The sequence below is a fragment of the Bemisia tabaci genome, chromosome 7 (assembly GCF_918797505.1).
Source record: "Bemisia tabaci chromosome 7, PGI_BMITA_v3".
NCBI lineage: Eukaryota > Metazoa > Arthropoda > Insecta > Hemiptera > Aleyrodidae > Bemisia > Bemisia tabaci.
This window is the reverse complement of record NC_092799.1, coordinates 25855363-25870595: the sequence shown is the minus strand read 5'-3', so window position 1 is coordinate 25870595 and position 15233 is coordinate 25855363. Positions and strand designations below refer to the sequence as shown.

Below are 15233 nucleotides of genomic sequence, written 5' to 3'. Positions count from 1 at the left end.
GACAAGAGTCTAGACTCTAGATCCAATGTGTTTTTTTCCAGCTAGTGTTTCCTAAAGAATGAACATTTTAAAAAAGGAAATTTGGCAACTCTCGAAAATTCATACAGCGTTCTTCCTCATAACGGCAGGATTGACCTTAATACATCGATAGCAGGGTTAGATCGCGAAACATTAGCTATCGGTTTTACACCACTAGAACAGTTCAGTTTCATCGGACTTTTTCAGCTTATTTAACGAGTCTCTTTTTCTCAGATTTACCCTCGTTTGTCGGCAACTTTTTCCTTCGAATTTTTCGAGAGGATTTATGGGGCTGGGGCTCATTGCTTAAAGCTCCTTAACAGCACCGGCTTTTGGCGTTATGACGCAACGCGAGGAAGGATGCGCGGAATATTTAAGCGTGCGACGCACAGTGGACCGAGTCAGTAGGAAAGGTCGGACAAAATTTGAAAACTTCACAGGCTTATGACTTCGTCCATACAAAACTCTGAGGTTCTAAAAGCAGGGTGTCTACTGAAACAGGCTGTTAAAAAAAAGTACTTTTACAGTACTTTTTCAGTACATTCTGAGGAAATTCAGTACCTCCTCAAACAGAAAAATTCCGTGCTTTTTCAGTACCTCCATTTGACGAAACAAGAAAAATTTCAAAAAATTGAAATTGCGACAGAAATTACAAAAAATTGAAGAAAATTCCGGACCTTTTTGCGGAATTTCCGCAGTTTCTCAGTACTTCCGGGCCGTCCTTAACAATTCAGTACTATTTCCGGACTTTTCGGAAATTCCGGACTTGTAGACACCCTGTAAAAGTGGTTCCATTCACTGGAAAAAAAAACACATTGATTGGATCTAGAGTCGAGACTCTTGAAAACATTGACAAGAAAAATATTCTTGATTCAATCGGATTTTTGCTTGAATCAAAAGGAAATCCGCTTAATTTAAGAGGCTTGGCTCTTGATTTAAGCTAGATTCTGATTGAATCAACAGTACTTTTTCTTGTCGATGTTTTTCAGAGTCTAGAATCTAGATCCGATGTGATTTTTTTCCAGTGTTGGTTTCCACGTAAAATTTTCTTCCAAAAGCACCACTGAAATTTTAAAACGAGACGAAATAAACATCAAAACTTGCAGCTATGGTCAAAAATTTCGTGTCCGACCTCTCCGATTGACCCGATCCACTGTGTGACGGCTCCCGCTCTCGGGTCCGGGCGGGCGTTCGCGTCAAAACAATGCGTATCGCCTGATTTATGGCCGCGCGAGCATCGAGCAACACCCTGCTCCATTCCCGCGCAACATCTCAGACTCTGATCATCCGTTAACATCCAATCCGACTTTCCAGCTGCAATACTCCACTCTGCCACACTACGCTGCCGTGCTGAGGAAAAACGTCGTATGAGCCATCAGACGTTGCCGAATTGCCTTTGATAAAACAGGCTGTTGATGTAACTACCGGGTTAGTTGTGACTTCCACCGCGGTAGTTATCGTAACTACCGAACGGGAGCTGGCGCGCTTTTAACCAGCCGCTGGTTGTGTCGACTACCCTATTTTTTCCGTGAGGTTAATCAAGGAGACAACGATAATTTTTCAAAATTCTAGTTTCAAGATTTTAGCGGCTCTGGTGCTTGCACTAGTTTCAATTTTCCGGTCATTTCCCTGAATTTCCTTACACAATGAAATTGCCCCACGATTCCCGGTTGATTTGCTACAGCTGAAGACACTCGGTACATCAATTTTAGAGATGTGCTTATTTTTCCATTAAATATATTAAATTGCGAGTAAAATACTCCCATAATTTCAAGGGAAAATAATCCAAAAATTCAGGAAATTACACAGGAAAAACAAACACATTGGATCTAGAGTCTAGACTCTTTTAAAACATTGACAAGAAAAAATACTCTTGATTCAATCGGATTTTTGCTTGAATCAAAATGAAATCCGCTTAAATTAAGAGGCTTGGTTCTTCATTTAAGCTAGATTCTGATTGAATCAAGAGTACTTTTCTTGTAGATGTTTTTGAGAGTCTGGACTCTAGATCCAATGTGTTTTTTTTTCCAGTGTAGTATTTTATCAGAAAAAATCTGGCAACGCCAGCATGCTCATACGACTTTATTCCTTCGCACGTCAGTGCTCGCGTGGCTTAAAACAAACGAGCGCGATGCCATTAGACTTCGAATTTTGAATCCGCGCGTTTAATTGTGAGCTCGCCTCACCACTCACTCAGATGCGTTAATTTATTGCCCCGATAGCAACTCTCGTCTGCCGTTGCAGTGGATGCCTCTATCATTGGAAGCCGCGGTTGCGAAACACCGTTTGACTAGACTTGAAAAACGGATGTACAAAGGTGCTTAAGTTTTTGTGAGAGCTTTTATCGCAATTGTGATATTTTAATGCAAAATATAAACGAGTTTTTTGTTTTTAGAAAATTTAATTTCGGTAGAGAGTAAAAATTGTTTTTAATCCATTTGCAAGTGATAAAATAAAGAGTAGACAGAAAGAGTCTCCGGTTATTGGAATCCAATAATTAGAAGCTCTCTCAGATAAAAAAAAAAAAAAAAAAAAAAAAAAAAAAAACCAAAAAAACCTTTTATACCTACCCTTTATTACACAAATGCGGTCTAACCGATGTCAATGTAATAAAACATATTTACTAGGAATTGAGCAAAAACTAACGGTGGATAGTCACTCATGTAAAATATGCCTATCTTTATATTATTGTGAATATTAACTCCAATAATATTCGCTTACAGTTATCGAATAGAATCCTGGGCACAGAAGAACTCTCTCAAAATTATATTAAATTCTCTTTCCTAGAAACTTTAGAACTTTCAGAACTTTTAGTGATACAGAAAAAAAATAATACCCTGTAGTCTTGCTATCGATGAAAGTTAAAATAAAAAAAAATCTTCACAGTTCACAATGAGGTATTTCACCAAATTAGCCAAGTTAACTTAATTTTCGGCAAGGGATTCAATGTATTTGAATTACACAGTTCAAACATACACAGTTAAGCTGCCGTGCTAAGGAAAAACGCCGTATGAGCCTTCAGGCGTTGCCAAATTTCCTCTGGCAAATCACTAAGTTTCAGGACAATTTTTGAATATTTTTTGCCAATTTTTCAGATAATTTTGTTCGTAATTTGATCTAAAGTGTCTGAAAATTTCGAAGAAAAATATTCATAACTTCCCTCAAAAATAAACATTTTACCGAAGGAAATTTGGTAACTCTCGAATGTTTATACGGCGTTCTTCCTTAGCACGGCAGTAAGGGACTAGGGGTAACTTAAGTCTCCGAAATCACAAGTATTCATTCTTTAAAGGAGTGATGAACTTATGGACCCGAATAACCTGTGGCAAAACTTGGAATGAATGGGGAAAAAAGAGGGAAAAAAGAATGTGAGATAGACCTTGAGCAATAAGCAGAGATCAGAAAGCCTTGGAGAGCTTTAGAGAGCGGTAAAAAGTTGAACCTGGCAATAAAATATAAAGAGGACGCAAGTGCTCTTCTTTTTCTTCTTATTCTTCTTCAGACTTTTGCCATTAAAGGAAACCGTTACGGACGAACGATCGTTAGAGCTCTTGTAAAGGCTTCTTCGTTCAGGGTAAGTTTGCGGTGCCCACCCTCTCGTCACGCCCGAGTAAAGAAAAGGTTGAACATATAATAATTACAATGAGTGCAACAAACTTTCCCCAAGAGTCTTGACTCTTCCAAGTTTCTACCGGGCCTTAAGCGTTGAGTGGTTTCTCTCAGAGATTACTTGCTCTGAAACTCGAAGTAGTTTCAGGCAGAACTGACACTGCAATCGCGAAAAAAAATTCCTGAAAATTACTTTGTTGGAGGAAATGAAAAAAAAAAAAATTAAAATAACCTACATAAAAAGTAGAAAAGGGAATGCGTATACAAGAATTGAGAGAGCCTCATTGTAGAAACCTTGAAATATTCGATTTATTTTAAGAAAATGTAAGGTCTACATAGGGTTGGTTTTAATATTGCCATGAAAACCCAGGGAGAATGTCAGGATAGCAAAACTGGGGAACCAAGCTGTCCGATTTTTCTGAAGGAAACCAACCGATATTGTATTTATGGGAACAACCTCAGTAGGGCGAGAAAAATTGCAGTGATTTCGAGTGAGGATTTTGGTAGATTTCCAGGTTCCAAATAACTTAAATAGGTGATGACATATTGGAATAATGTAACGTAAATGTGACCGTTTCGCTTAACTCTACCTAGTTAGAGTACAGCACCAATTCAGGATGTGTACAACGTCAAATAAGTCAATGGAAGTACAACACCAACTTTTTTCCTTTTTCTTTGTGAAACCGCGAACATACAACGACCTTAAAACGAACATACGTATCCCCGGATTGTACTCAACCCGAGGCTTCATAAATCAAAACTGACGTTATTGACGGAATGAAATTTTCATTTGGCGAGAAATGTGACAAATTCAAGCTTGACTTATCATCTGCCCTGTCTCCTTACTGTATGATCAACATCGGTTATGGTGCGGAACGTCGCACGTCGCCGACGCGACGTCTTACTTTAATATCCAGCAAATCGAGACGCACCATTTGTCATTCAACCATAACGGAGACGCACCTGAAATATATAATAATACTTTTCATATTTATTCTGCAAGACTTTTGCAAAAAGCGAGCAGTGGAAAATTTCGGATGACGCACAGCAGCTGTCACCATCAGCCGTTAGGTATCAGTGTGATAAAGTAAGAATATTACCATTTAGTGTTATCAATTCATCTTTTTTAACGATCACTTCTTGAACCAAACTTTCACCTGCTTCACACGACAAAATAAGTTCGGTAGCGTGGACCGTTTGTTCAAGGAGTTCGGTAACATGATCACGGTACTGCACCAAAAGTAACTTCCGAGAACGAAATATTGCGACCGAAGTGGAAAATCTGTTCCTTTCAGCGAAGAGCGTCAATGCGAAAAAAAAGAACATGAAAATGCAGAATCTTAGCAACATAGCAATGATTACTCTGTATGCTTTGATCGAAAGCGCCTCATCCTCATTATAAACTGCTGAGCGTATAGTTTGCAAGAAGTTGCTGTTTATTAAGCACGTCACACCTTTTTCGCACATTCGTGTGAATGTTTGATCACTCCAAGAGACCTTTTACTACATGCGAACTTACGTGTTGTTGGTTGTGGTTGACCCGAAGGTCTCTGGGATCTCGGCCATTGTGCCAAGAAATTAACGCTCTTGGATAACTTTTCATTTTCAGATTCCTGTGGTGTTTTTAGTTTCGAGCTCCTTCGTGCCATCCAAAAGCGATTCTTGCAATTTTCCTCCATTCAAATCTATTATAAATAATCGATTGTAGGCTAGGCAGCCAGTTAAGATGAGCATTGCACATCGATTGTTTTAGAAGCGTTTAAATTAGCGAGGTCAAATTAAGAGAAAATGAATGTTGACTTAAACGTCTGAAAGTTATGGAGTCATTAAAGAGAGAAAAATCTCTTTTAACAATAAATGAACAACTTCCATTGAAAAATTATGCAGACGAAATTCCTCTTAAATCGACTGAAATCTTTTCTGAATTGACTAGAATTCCTATAAACACAACCGAATACTATCATATCATAACTGTATTATTTTCGGAAGAGGCCGGAATTTTTGGCGGGAAGTATTAAATTTTTTTTTCCCACGGTAGAACGTAACCCGCCAGGAGTCCGACCCCAGAAGTAACCCAATTTAAGAAAATGTGATTTCTTGAGCTATAAAGGTATTTTTCTAAGAAATTGCTTTTGTCGTGTCAGTCTTGAAAGTTGAGTGCTCTTCATAACATCGCGCCGTAGAAAATGGAAAATGCACGATACTTGAATGATTTCACGTCTAATTTCTGAAGAGTACAATAAAGCAGATCAGAAGTGCATTTTTATGCTTATTTTCAAACTTACCACATGGTGGTATATCATTACCTTCCCTCCGGATTCTTGGATTTTAATCGCGAATCTAGATTCTTTTATTTAATATGTGTTTTTCTAGGTTCATTCAATTTCCTTAGGAAAAATGTTACATTACGCCGCAGCTGAAGGAGATTTTTCCACGAGGCTTTCGGTCTGAGAGTCTGAAAATCAGAGGAAGCACGTTTCTCTGTGGAAAGCATACAATTCAATTCGACGAAAGAACTCATTGCGGCTTTTATTTCACTCCCAGAGTCGGACTGGCGTAAAAAAAGTTAGGCAGCTACTAGGATTTTGGGGCCCCTGACGTAAAAACTGGGCCCCTATGGGGGGTCTGGGGGGTCGCCCCCCAGGGACGGGGGGGGGGGGTCCGGGGGTCCTCCCCCGGAAAATTTTGAAAATTTAACCCCTGAAAATAGAAGTTTTAGGCTCTTTTCGCATTGAAATTTGATAAATAGCGCCTCCGAAAATGTCACCAATTTTTTAGATTTTTCTTGAAAAATTCGGCGATTCCTCTTGTTGATAAAGAAGCACATAACCTCCTCAAACTTTACGCATGGGCCTCTGCTGGTATCTTTTCAGAGGCCCCGCCCCTGAAGTTACCTTCTCCCGGCTGCAGGGCCAGTAGGGGCGCCTCCAAAAAGAAGTCATCTTAAAGTGAGTAACCTTCAAAGACCCGAAAAAAGAGCTTTCGAGACCCGGAAGGGCCCCTGAAAGTGAAACTCTTTTTGTCGAGCCCAGGGTTAGGGGCCCCTGCTGACATATTTTCAAGGGCCCCAGAAGTGACCTTCTTCGGGCTATAGGGGTCTCAGAGAAAGAGTCATGCTGTTTAAAGTAAAAAACCCTTAGAGGCCGGGAAAATATAGCTTCGAGGGCCGGTCCAGGGCCCTTGAAGCTCATATTTTCCGATCGCTGAGGGGCCCTTTCAGGGGCCCTTGAGGTTACCTTTTCCCGGCCGTAGGGGCCTCAGAGAAGGTGTTATGAGTTAAAGCCTCAAGGACTGAAAAAAACGAGGGGTTTTCAAGGATTCATTTCATTTATTGAAGAATAAATTCAAGGATTTTTCACTTTTTCATGGATTTATTTCATTTATTGAAGAATAAATTCAGGAATTGTCGGCTCAGGGGCCCCGTCGGGGCCCCTGAGCCGACAATTCTTCGGCAGCGATCGCTGCCTAGCTGCCTTAGCCAGTCCGGCCCTGTTCACTCCCTGCCTCTCCTCTTTCTACTCCTCTCTGCGGTAAGATTGAAATCAATGCATTGTCTTGAGATTGTCCTCAAAATCAATAAACCACCGTATTGAAGGACTTCTCCCATTGTTGAGAAAAAATGAAGGAAATGAGTAATATCCACTCTCGAACGTTTCGACTGAGGATTGGATGGGGTTACCAATAAAATAATGACGGAACTAAAAAATATGGGACGAAGTAATAATGTCGGAAGACTGTTCTCGGCATTCAAAGGTATTTGCCAAGAAAAGATATAGCAGAGTGCTTTGTTTACACTGACAGTTCAATTTGTAGACGATGACTAAAATTCATCCTGACTTTAGTTATTTACCGATCAATAACTAACGAAAGAGTAATTTCATTACGACTCGTATTGAAGGGAGACTGAATGACTCATGCGATTTCCCTCTGCCTCGCATTTATGCAGTTTCTTAAAAAATGAGATATTAATGATTTTATCTAAGACTGGTCTTTCAATATATTTCGTCAAAAATTCACTGCGAGAGTTCAATTTTTTTTAATCAAAAAATGAGATTCAGCTTCCTTTCCACCATTAAGCTCAACGTACAATTTTGAAATTTTTGACAAGTACTTCTTAAAATAGCAAAAACTGTACTTATGCGCCAATTCATGGGCGGTTCTACGGGGGTGCCAGTGGGTGCCGGGCACCCCCAAGCAAAAATTAAGTACGGTTATCAGAACCGTGAAATTACTGCTCTTAAAGATTCTGTATTCGCTCACACTGAGGAAAAATCCCAGCAATTAATTGAAAATGTTTCAAACAGAATTAAAATTGATAGCCGTGTTTTACAAAGCTCCTACTGTTTTTTTTATGGTAAGATTGTAGTTTTGATGGAAAGTTTTACTAAAAATTTTCTACATTGAATTTATAGGTATTTAAGTAGAAACGGAAGGAGAGAAAAAGAGAAAGGAGGGTAGGAAAGGGATAAAACTTGAGGGCCGAAATTTAGGCCTCCCCTGAGCGACCGTCCCCTTCGGGGCCGGTCTGCGACATTTTCCACCTCTGGGCACCCCCAAGCATGAAGGTCTAGAACCGCGTATGTGCGCCATGTCCTTCAAGCCCCTGATTCGCAATAAATCTGTCAAGAAAAAGAAATATCACCGTGGCTAAAATGTTAGGAAGATACTGTCACCGAACCAGCAAAAGGCACAAATCGCCGTTTTTCTCGCAAAAGAACGTAACTCCATTCCAATGTTGCTACATCATCCCGAACAAATTGCACTTTTGCGAGGAGAATTTTGAGAATTCCCAATTGAAAACTTTACCGACTTTTCTTATCTCATGCAAAAATCAGACAAATGGAGATGTTGCAAGTGTGAGGAATTTGCGATTTGACTATAGATTCATATGTAAAAGTGTGCTAGAAACACGATGGTGCCACTGGTTTTCTCTGAAATCAACTCCCAAGCTCCAAAAAAGCTCTCGAAATGAAACCAAAATGGAGAGGATATCCCACGCTATCCCAAAAGTCCACCTCTACATCAAGACAAACTCTTCATGCAAAGATAGGGAGCAAATATATTGACAGTGTTGTCGTGTTCTCAATTTTAGAGTCCCCAAATAAAGTGGCAGCCCTGTCAATGTATTTGCTCCCTATATTTGCATGGAGAGTTGGTCTTGATGTAGAGGTGGACTCTCAGGATAGCGTGGGATATTCCCTCCATTTTGGCCTCAACTTGAGAGTTTTTTTTTTTTTTTTTTAACTTGGAAGTTGATTTCAGAGAAAACCAGTGGCACCATCATGTTTTTCGCAAACTTTTACAAAAGAATCAACAGTCAAATCGCAAATTCCTCACACATGCAACATCTCAATTTTCACTTGAGCCCTGGAAAACATGTAATAATATGGAGAACAGGGCTCAAATGGAAATTGAGATACGCCCTTACGTTACAGGAGCGACGTTTGTACGTTTTACTTGTCTTGGTCGGCTGATTAACTCCTATATGCAAGAGAGAATACGCGAATGCAGTAATTGACCCAGTGGTCGCCGAGCAACTGTTGCATTGCATGATATCATTGATATCACTGGGTCGTAACATTCCGCGGCGGGACAAGGATCTCTGGAAGCGTCTGCGCCAAGAATGACCCTGCGGAAACGGTGCCTTGGAGAGATTACACACAAAGAGACGATAAATACTCATTCACAGACCCTCGCATATAAACATACTAGTTAGTTAGTTTGTTCGAATGAGCATTGCGAAATTGAGCTGTCAACGGCAACGTTTAATAAAGTTTTCAAAACCACGACTGTAACAGCGCGATTGTGCCGTTCATTATGACCCCGCAACCTCGATGCCCTTATATTTTACGAATATTTACATATATGCGTATGTTATGAGCTACTCTTCAAACGGTTTAATGTTTAAACGCTGTTCTTACCTTTTCCTCCCTTTACCTAGAGTACCTGTACAGCGAGAGTATAGACAGATGTGAAACTCCGAAAATCCATCAGGCCTTCACCAATGCCTCCGCGAATAAAGTTAGGGCCCAGAGATGCAGTCAACCTATGAATTTCAATTATCCAGAGCGATTTATTGATACAATTGTTACGAACCATCGTTTATAAAGCACATATTTGACTTAGTTTTTGCATAAATTTACTCATTTTTGTGAAAGAACGCTCATTTAGATACTTTTTTAGCCATCTTCGTTAGAATTGGAATCCACAGACTGGCAGTGAAATTTTTTGCGTTGGAAGTTGGTTAGAAGGGTGGCTGCACTTTTGGGCCCTAAGCCCTCCATGAGGCGATCTGTCCATACTCTCGCTATACAGGTACTCTACCTTTACCAGTTGGTTCACGGAGAAAAAAACTTCTTGCATGGGACCCGAAGTTGAGGTCACATGGATCTCTGAAGCTTTCTGATCACGCATCCGAAAACTTGGGGTCGAGCTGCCGAAGTTCGAGTCAACCATCGAGGTGTGTACCTGAGTACTTCAGATGTGTGACCCGAACTCTCCGGTATATATCGCAGTGCTTCAGATGTCTGACCTGAATTTCGGCAGCTGGACCTCAAGTTTTTAGATACGTGGTCCGAAAACTTCAGAGATCCATATGACCTCAACATCGGGTCCCACGCACAAAGTTTGTTTCTGCGTGTTGAGTTTTAGATGACAATCGCCTCTTCAGGATTATCCCGCTTGGACTGGTGGAAAATTTTGCCATGCTGGAGGGAAAACGCTGATTGTGCATTCGAATTTCACCAAAATATCACGCATTTAGTGAGGAATTTAAGGAAAACTCAAGAGTATTCTTCCTTGATATTTTCAAAGAAACTGGGTTACATTTCGGATAAACTGAAAGGAACAAATTAATTGGCTCTAAAGATAATTCTTAATTTAGCAGAGGAAATTTCGCGGATTTTTAAATATAAACTAATTTATAATAATACTAACTAATCCACACGAATCAAGCAACAAAACACGGTTCTGTGAATAGTGCAACTGACCCATTTCTCGGTAAAGTGTAGATCATTTAGGCGGAAAAAAGATAACTATTCGTGCTCAAAGGTAATACTATGTGGTCTAGCTTCTCATTTGAAGGCGAATTTTCGGGTTAACCATTTTAAGTAATATTTATATTTGGTTGCTTTACTCTCCAGCGGCGAATCCATTCATCAAGAACACATGAAAGTGGAGTGGGAGTTAAGCGCCTTTCGCCCAAAAAAGACTATAATAAGTTATATAACTACCCTATTTTTCCGTGTCGATTACATACATTTTCCTACTGTCGTGGAAAAAATATCGTCGAATCAACACCACCAAGACAGCCACGAATCAACACGTCAAGCTGCGGTTGCAATATTGCACGCCTCAGAGATGAATCATTATTTTGGTATGCAAAACGGGATTTTTTCTCAATCGCAGGAAAGCACTGGTGGATCATTCGAAAGCGCTTTTGAACGACCGACAAAGGGGCCAAAATCGACGGATCGTCACGCGATGCGGCCATTCGGTCGCAGCTTAGCCTTATCTATGTTGTCAGTTTGTCAGAAAAAGTAGACTTTAAACCGGACAGAGAACAGGAGCTTTAAATCCTTTTCGACGAGAACATCCACCAATGGCGACGACGGATGGTAGACAGCTGCGCACGCGCGCGGTAGCACGTGATCGGCGAAGGAATGAGATGCTGTACAAAGGAAACTATTAAGTTTCCGTCTCGCTGGCTCTAGCGCCATCAGCGGCGGCGCATGCTTTTCGATACATCGATTGATCTGCCATTTAAACCTATGAAAATGATCGATAAACAGGGTGTTCAAAACGAGCACCTTGATAATCGATTCTTTACGTAGCATCAAATAGGGAAATATCGATAATCGATCATTCACGCTTCGCTGCTGAGCGCCATGCCGTGGCATCCCACCAAAGCAAAGCGTGCTCTGCCGTCCTAAGGAAGAACGCTGTATGTGCTTCTGAGTGTTGCCTCATTTCTCACCTAAAAAATACTTCTTTTCGGGGGAGAGTTATGAATATTTTTCCTCGCATTAATTAAATATATTAGAGGAAATTGAGGGTAAATTCTCGACAAAATTTGAGAAAAATTAGTCACGAGATCCCTGACGGATCCATCTTTTATTGAAAGAGTTCTGGCAACATTGAAACGTTCTTACGGTGTTTTTCCTGTGTATTCGCTGTGAATCGTAAATATTTCTCTGGAGACAGGAGTCGAGTCGGCTCTGGTGCTGCATCAGCGGATGCAACACGCTTCACCGTGCACATGCATTCGGATTCAATCTTCGCCTCCAACGATTGCGTCAGGAGAGATGGGATTCGATAAAGATACCAAGTGTGTCACCGAATGTTAGGTCTTACAAAAAAAACAATTTTCGTATTTTATTTTCTGCACTTCAAAAGAGGTGGATCGATGAGAGGCCAAAAGCGCCATCTGAGGAACTCGTGGAAGCCAATTAGAGTGGCTTGTCAACAAGACTTTTTTCAACATTCGGTAAGGACGTATTCCGCTTTAGGTTTAGGTTTGGTTTGATACTAGTCGGTAGCTTCGCTTAAAACACTCTCAGAAATTGATTACTTCTTCGGTAAAAGGGCATGTAGACTCCGAATGCCGCAAAGATTGTGCACGTAGTTCTTCAATTCAATTATAACTAACCTATCCGAAAGCTCTGTCATTAATTTTTTCCTAGAAAAATAAACGCCTGAAGGCTTATACGGCGTTTTTCCTTAACATGGCAGTATACGAGGCACTACAGAGCTCTCTGATACGGTCATTCTTTCCCATCCATCTGCTGATTATGAAAGCTGCCGTGCTAAGGAAAAACGCCGTATGAGCCTGCAGGTGTTGCCAAAGTTCCTCTAGCAAATCACTAATTTTCAGGAAAATTTTTGAACATTTTTCTGTCAATTTCTCAGGTAATTTTGCTTGTAATGTGATCTAAAGTTTCTGAAAATTTCAAGGAAAAACATTCATCATTTCCTCAAAAATAAACATTTTATCCAAGGAAATATGGCAGCTCTCGAATGATCACACGGCGTTCTTCTTTAGCACGGCAGAATAAATGCGGTTATTTAATAGTTTTTTGAAGCTGACGTTTTCTGCGGCAACACCGAGACGATACTTGAGCACGCGGACTTGGGACCGATTATGAACACGACTTGGTATAAAGCCTCGAGTCGATCATGATCATAGCACTCGGAGCAGCGAGATTCCAACCTTAACATCCGATTAATTAGCGACTCAAACTCAACAATTGCACTGGCAGTGATACAATACTCCAACTGGAAGTCCTGTGGCTTTGTATTGTGCCGCGATAACAGCTCGTGTATTTCATCCAATCCTTACCGCCCTCCGGCACGCTGCAGTGTTGAGGAACAACACCGTATCAACGCTCGAAGGTTGCCAAATTTCCCCGAAGTGAATATTCTGATATAAAGGCGATTCCTCCCTGGAATCCACCACGGTGGTGCATATCATGGTTCTTTCCACATTGATTCATCCTTGTTTCATGCCAAGCAATCAGTGCGAATATGTGTGTCACTACTGGATGACTCCAAGGTAGAGGAAACCATACTACTGCGGTGGATAACATCGCACACGGTGTTTTTCGAAGGACGATATCTCTGTTCATACTGAACACAGAAACTTATAAGGCCTTGTCTCCACGGGACGTTTTCATGGGATTTGTCCCAAGTTCGAATCGCAGGAGTGAAACATCTGGGATTTTTCCCAGTTACCGTCTCCACGGGACGGGGCTCATACAGTCCTGCAACTAGTTTGAGCGGGAAGATAAATTAGTTAAAGTCGAGTATTTAACCCGGATTAAAATAATAATTGCACTCAATTGACAATTAGACACATTATTTTAACTAAACAAACATGAACAATGTAGTAATGAACAAAATATCGCACAATTCGTTTTCACCACTTCTTCTTCTTCTTTCAGTGGGTCCTAGGGGTACAAGTACCATACTTGGTACTGGGAAAAATATTGATTAACTCAATATTTTTCCCAACTTCATAATTGGGATTTTTCCCCGGGACAAATCTCGTGAAACGGCTCGTGGAGACAAGGCCTAGGTGTCTGCGGGCTAATTGTGAAAGTTGATAGACAAAGCTATAGACAAAGAAGACACTGAAAACGAAGCAATCCTATTAGTGGAAGCGGGTGGTTGCAATGGAAAAAGGAGGTAAATAATAGACTGACTAACGGAAACCCGCGGGAGGTACTGTGTTTAGTCCGCCATTTCCCCCTTAGTCTATATGACAACTACCCGTTTCGACAAATATGCTTGCTCCATGTTCCCAACGCCTTCTTTGTCTATCATCATCGATGTCCATAATCAGCCCGCTGGGCAGATCTTACATTTTTTTTACTGATCTATAAACTTGAAAAAATCAAAATACGTTTTTTTGACTAGCTCAACTGACCCAATCCAGGAATTTCGTATTTCATGAAAGGACAATTGGCAATGCTCGAAGGCTCATAGGACGTTTTTCCTTAGCAAAGCATCATAGGCGTGCTCGGCGCTATATCTATTCGCAAGCGCCATATCTCCCGCCGAGATTTTGTTTACGCTTAAGTCAGTGTGCACCCTCAGTTTATCGCATTATGAGCCGTCTTACGAATCTGATGAGATCTTGCGCAATGCACCCTTACCTCACGCTTTGTTATTACCCGAGGGACCGTCAATGAATTACGTCATCTCAGAAATCTAAAAGTTATCCATAACCTGTCTCAAACCTTGTGCTTGGGTGGAATTACAGTTCTACGAATAACACACACTTTTTGGCAGAACGGTACCCCGAATCCGCCGTTTCCAGATGACCAAAGGATATAAATCAATTTTAAAATTGCAACATTTTGACTTGAGAATGGGCCAGTGGCACACCTTCACAAAAAACGTTGAAACTTCGACCTCTAAAGTGATTTTTCGCGAAAACGCCAAAAAAAGCATTAAAAAGTTCCAAAAAGCTTTCCTTTAGGTCAAAAAAGCTGAAAGTTGTGACAGCCAATCACAGTGTGACATTCCATGATGACGTAGAGAGGCGATGTTTACATTTGATGTCCATATAACTCAATGTTAAATTAGCGACTTTCATAGATGAAAAATGAATATTATTTGCCTTCCACTTGAACATACGAGGGTCATCCAAAAAGTAAGTTCACCCCTTTCATATCTCCGAAACTAAAAGGGATAAATTAAATCGATAAAAAATAACTTCTTACTTATATCCTCAGCTCTCCATAGGTACCAAGATTTTTAAATTTAGACCACTGGTTGCCGAGATATTCGATTTTTACGTGAACAACTCCCGGCCAGTTCCGTCCACCAAACGATGCGCTGCGATTCCCATCACGCTACCTGAAATGGACTGTGTTCCTCACACATCTACGTAGGAATAACCAACTCAAATATTCTAAGATTGGCTTTAAAACAATCTTACCTTATTTTTCGACGTAATTTCCGTTCCTATAGATGCATTTTTCATAGCGTTTCTGAAGCTTCTTAGTTCTCAAAGAACACTTTTGGTGGACTCATGAACCAGCCATTGACTGCTTCCATCACCTGCTGATCGTTCTCGAAGCGGTGGCCACCTAGGTGCTTCTTGA

General features: G+C 40.7%; 1 protein-coding gene across 2 annotated transcripts in view; it reads right to left on the bottom strand.

Annotated features, from left to right (window-relative positions):
- The window catches only part of by (focal adhesion protein tensin), a 553251-nt gene that overhangs the window by 342093 nt on the left and 195925 nt on the right, over positions 1-15233 (bottom strand). The gene's annotated exons all lie outside the window — the stretch shown is intronic.